Genomic DNA, 6,000 nt, shown 5'->3' with positions numbered 1-6,000 from the left:
TTACATCTAGCCGGCTCGTCTTTGAAGCTGTTTTGCTGAATCCATATTTAACGAGATAATATCGTTCGATCTCTAATTAGTTGCGTTTAACGCTAGCTCTAACGTTCGTGTCGTGTGTCTATCGACATTTTTTCCTTCGCTCTTCGCCTCGATCGAACTCGGGAATCAAACAGACAGACGCCCGTAGACAGGACTCCTTTCGTCACCTCTATCCTGGCAAAGCTATCCGCCACCCATCTACGCGGTTCTTTCCCTCTCGTTTCAGCTTGGGAACAAAGGGATCGCCGCGCGATTCCATTTCCCGTCGTCATAGTCGTCGCTTTACATCCTGTTCCTGACTCTACGACGTGCTCTCTCGCGAGCTCTAACGTGCGAGGGGACACCGCTCACTCACGTGCGCTCTCGTTTTCGCGCATATACGTATACGTGTGTGATACCCATACGTGGATGAACGTATTCGTACGTACGTATACATACGCGAAATGTTACGTGTCAGTGTAGTCGCTTATACGTATATATAATGTATACATATATATAGATATATACATATATATTCTATATATATAAATATATATATCTATATATATGTATATATATATATAGATATACGTGCATATATACGGTGGGTAGGTATGCATACATCGGAGGCACCGATGCACGGTAGAGTGCTTTCGAGGCGAGTGCAGTAGAGACTCACGGTGCTGCACGGTCTGGTGATTAGCGCCGCCCCCTGGGGACGGCAACCGCCAATCGGTGGACGGCGTCGCGGCGCCCGCCGTCGTCGCTTCACCGCACGAAGCCGCTGCCGCCGCCGCCACCGCCGCCGTTGCTGCCGTTGCTGCTGCTACTGCCGCCGCCGGGAGTCCCCTGCGGGTCCGCACAATCGCGGATATAGCGGATAGCGTCGGGCAAAGCCACGACAAAAATCAATCACTCGCTGCTTCCTCTTGTTCGCGATGCTCTCTCTCCCTCGCTCCTTCCATCCATCCGCTGCACGCCTCTATTTCTGTTTCCCTCCGGTTACACGGTTCGTTCTCGCTTCCTCTCTTTCACCGTCCCCGTTTTCTCTACCGCCGTCAGCTCCGCAGTGGCTGTCTGCGCGAACTGAAATGCATCTATCGCGCGTTTTCCCCGCATCCGGTTCTAGCTCATCTCCCGCAATATCCCGCATCCCTACAGGTATCAGTCGCTTTACGAAAGGTTCACCAAAATCGTGACCAATGTTGGGCGGAAAAAATGAAGAGAACTGATTGTAGAAAGTTAATTGTGAGGTCAGCCTACAATAAATTTTCTCTTAAACTTACCATTTAAGAAAACAGAAATATTGTTGTTTTCTTGCGACTTTAATAAATTTATAATTAAAGTTAAAAAAAACTTTTTTCAATTCTTTGTAATATTCCCCTATGTTCATAATTCCCATTTATGCCTCACTGTTATGAAGACCTGCAATGTTCGCAAGAGTTCGGAAGAAAATATGTGGGAACGATTTCGTCGCGGGACTTCACCGTCGAGGCGATATCATATGAATCCTATCGTCGCGAGTCGACCGATTTTTCTCGCGCGATCTTCCCACGTTCTCTCGCATCCCGCACACGCGCGCGTATCATTCTTTTGCCCGCGTCGATCCACGTCCTCGACGACATGCAAGAACGGGACAAGGACAAGCGAGATCCCGCCCGACCTACCGGACTGACCGACGACCCGCCTTGAATTTCATTCACACACCGCGAGGTCGACTCTCGGTACTTACGTGGAATACAAAACGATGTTCCCATGGATCGGACAGGTATGGCAATACGTCGGCGTCAGCCGCCGAAATGAGAGGATCAGCCGTGAAACTTTTCCAATATCCTTTAGTATCGAATATTAGTCCTGCAACATTAAAATGTACCATTTATACTATGCGATTTACCTCGTCTTCCGTACGATTAATTTTCGTATTTTATAAAATCAGATTTTTTCACTTAAATTATTGATAAATTTCATGCATATTAAAAGATTCTAATATTTCTTTCCAGATAATTTGAGCTTTAGGATTATTATGGGCAAAAATGGAATATAATTAATTGCGAGAAGACATCTCTCTTCAAATTTCTAACTATTGTCACATTTTCATTCTTCCAATTGCACGTAATTTTCGTTGTCGCGCGAAATAACAAGGTTCTCACAACTGCGCGAAATATAAAAGTGATATTTTTCTTACTAAAGCGACCCTCGGTATATCGCTTAGCGAACCCATCGTCACGTCGCAGCAGCGGACGTGGTTATGACACCAAATCGATCCGCGAGCTATCGAGCGGCGAACTTGCTGCGCGCACAGGTATCTGAAAGAACTTCCGCCGCCAATACTGCCGCCGTATAGTTTCCCGGAGCGGCCAATTTCTACGGCCGCGTTACGCGATTTTCATAAATTAAGATCGGGGAGGCGTGCGTACACGGCGGCACGGACACGGACATCGTGACAGCGACGTCGGGTATAGGAATGGAGAGCGTGAGGAGTACGGAGAGACCGGAGAAGGAGGGCTGAAGCCCGTGACTGAAAACATCCCATGACGATAAGAATCTCCCGGCGATTAATTGGTATGACAGCGGCACACGTTGCCGCCGCGTTAGATCGCGCAGTGCGCCAGCCGTGACAGTGCGTCCGTGTATCTCGCGCGATATCTTCTTATGACGACGCCCGGTCGACGACTCCTTCGTTCTCCCCCTACCGTCTTTCCACCGTTCTTGAGTTCTTGTCTACCAGGTACAAAAAAAAAATACGAAAAGAGGAAGATGAGCTGACGTTCCCGAGGACGCCGATAAAGAAGGGATCACCCTTGCAACCACGTCGCGACGTGCCGCAAGTTCTCACCGGAACTGTAGTTCCGGGAAAAGCCTGTAGGGAGGCCAGCTGCCGGAAGCGGGCTGCGGAGCGCCGCGCTTTACCGCGCGAAAGCTCTCGGCTCCGAGCGAGGAGGAGAGCTTCGCCCGGTGCAGGGATCTGCTCGTTCGGGGGTTCGTATCCCCGATGTCGAACCCTCTCTTCCACCTCCCCGTGGATGCGCATACCCACGTGGTAATGTAGGGATCTCGGGGAAAGCTCGCAGGACCTTATCCTGAGGCCGGTGTCCTAGGCGCCGACCTCGCGGTAACACGGCCAACGTGAGCTTTTCACTGCGAGTTTATCCCGTACCCACCGTAACAACGACATTGGATAATGAATTTTAAAAGCAGAGCGGGGAACAGTTTTCAGTCGCGAATATCTAGAAACACAGTCACTGTTGTATACTCAAAATAAATATAATCGATTTTATATTGTATTAAAAAAAGCGTTGAAATATTCAATTGTGTAAGTGATAAATGTCACTGTTTGTACACTCCTCATTGTATCGGGCATGAAAACGATTGCCATCAATTTTCATATTTAGAAAACTTGATCCAAGATATTCACTGTACACGTATAACGTAGCAATTAGTCTATGTACAAAATACGAGAGAGATATATTATGGTAAATATATTAAAATAAAGAAAGTCCGAAATCTTAAAAATTGATAAATACGCGGAAATGTCTAGCACCGGATATTCAACAAACGTGACGCGATTGATTTAACGAGATACGGCTGTTAATCATCCCGTATTGAGCGGTGCACCTTCGCGATCGGCCTTTGTACGATACATCGGTACGCACACACGCGAACGAACGATAATGCGCAGCTGCAAGAGAAGTCTTGTCCGGATCTCTCCGATTGCCGCTCCGGTGTCCGAGGTCAGCCGTGTTGGCTCGTGGGCCGTGCTGGCCCCGAAGATCGTTGGTCCACCTGCTCCGCGGGCGCGCGCGCGGCAAGCCTTCACCTGCACTGGACGCCCATGCCAAACTTACACTTTCACACGCACGAGCTAGAGATACCACCTTTCGTCCGATCGCACTAACGGTCATACGTTTCAACACCGGCGATTCCAAAAATCTTATGTTAAATCTGACTAAATTCGTTAACTCTCTCGTACTTATAATGGCGCTGCTTCTTTGGCATTGACTTTACTGTATAAGAGAAAATTTATCTCTCCAATCGCAATCATGCAAGAAAGAGAATTGAACATTTTGATAAGAATGCCTAATTGATTCTGTTAAGTTAACGGGCCGTTTCCTTTTTGGTATTTTGGAGAAAAAGAATACTGCAGCGAAAATATTCTTCCACACATTTAGATCCTTTTTCTATTAAGCAGATTCACCATGGTGGTCGACAATTTATCTCGAGATACATCACGATTTTCCTCGATATCATCGAGGTTATATAATTATCCGTTTCTTTTCCCCCAAGCGTATCATCGTAACGAAGAAAGAAGAAGTTTGGAAGCACACCTTGCGCGACAGGTGCCATTCTCCCGGGTAGCAGGCGCAAGTAACAAGTACCCACGCGCGTTCGCTCATACGGCTTCTCTCTTCCTCCGTCCCTATCTCTTTCGCATGATAAACGCGCGTCCACGCTCACGCTCTTACTCTTCGCGTATGTATATGCCTACCGGTCGCCGCCGTCGTCGAGCTATATCATCTTGGTGCGCGCGCTGGCCGTGTCCGGTAGACGCTATCGTCGGTACTTAAAAATATGTTAGCGGCCGGCATATAAGCACCGTGACCTCCGCGATACGATCTAAAGAGCCCAGGAGGCCTGCTGGGACAGCGCGTCAGATGCTTTTACACGGCCGGCAGACGGGGTGGATTGCCGAGGGTGACACGGGAGAGAGAAAGCGAGAGGAGGACCGTGACTGTAACCGTCACGCCGAGCGTCGCCTATCACCGGAAAAAGGCCGAAACGAAGGCTGACCTATCTGATACGGTCTGAGACACCGGGCTCGTGCACACGTGCTCGCACATCGTCAAAATTAATGTGTGGAAGTTCCTTAATTCTCGCTGTTGCAAGATGAGTCGCAATTTCTGTCAAAAACACGATATTTATGTTGCATTCGTTAAAATTATATCTTAGCCGCGATTATTCATATCTTATGTGAGAAAAACGCGGTTCATCATCACCAGAGAATTTACGTTAATATAGATACTATTTAATGATATACATTATACGCTTAATATTCCTTAGAAAATTCTCTTCTTAATATTTCCAAAACAGAAATTCACGAAGACTCTTCAGGCAAGGCTACCATTAATAACGCGAGGCGCAGGAGCTCTTTGTTTAACCGCGCGTCATTTGAGCCCGCGGTGTGTTAGCTTCTGGGAGGAAGTAAGAAATTGATAGATCCTCTCTGTGTATCGGGTGAGAGATCGGGTGAGAAGGAAGTAGACGATAGTCTCCTTCGCGACACGGGGGAGGCGGCAGTCGGCGAGGCGAGGAGAAAAGAGGTCGCGTCATTGCTGGCCATGGCCGGTGATCGATGGCGCTGGGCGTTATCTTCGCTACCCCCTCTTGTTCCCGCGGTAATTCATCATCTCGGTCTGTTTTTCACTTACTTTATATGCAACATATTCCGTAATTTTTATTCAGTCAACCAGCCACTGCCGCCGCCGTCGCCGCCGCCGCCACCGCCGCCGCCGCTGCCAGGCATATCTCCATACAGAACCCACCTCATAAAACGGCGAGCCATCCTCCGGTGGACCATCATCCCCGCGAGTCGCGAGGGATACAGTAATTCGCTGAGGAAGCAGACAGGGCGACTAACGTCTCCTTCGGTCCAAAGTAACTCCACGGAACGAAGTCCGAGGGGTTACGCAAGCTTGCACTCTATATGCTAAGGAATTTCGATATGGAGATCCGGATCGGGCCGGTTCCCCGGGACTGGTCAGTTTGATTTATTGGCTCGAAATCGGCCACGCTAAATTTCGGGGAAAATATGCTGTCCCCCGGCCGTGTCACGGTGCCCCCTCCCCCCGCTCGTCTCGCCACTGAACGCGCCGCGTCCTCTGACCGGGCTTTCCCGGTCGGCGATATTTCCATAAAATGAATTATTAGACTCTCAGATATATCCGGGAAAACGCGCGCGCGGGATGCGCCAGGCTCTGTCCTCCG

Source organism: Wasmannia auropunctata, unplaced genomic scaffold, assembly GCF_000956235.1.
Source record: "Wasmannia auropunctata unplaced genomic scaffold, wasmannia.A_1.0 LD336052.1, whole genome shotgun sequence".
In the NCBI taxonomy this organism is placed as follows: domain Eukaryota; kingdom Metazoa; phylum Arthropoda; class Insecta; order Hymenoptera; family Formicidae; genus Wasmannia; species Wasmannia auropunctata.
Note: the sequence above shows the minus strand (reverse complement) of the source record.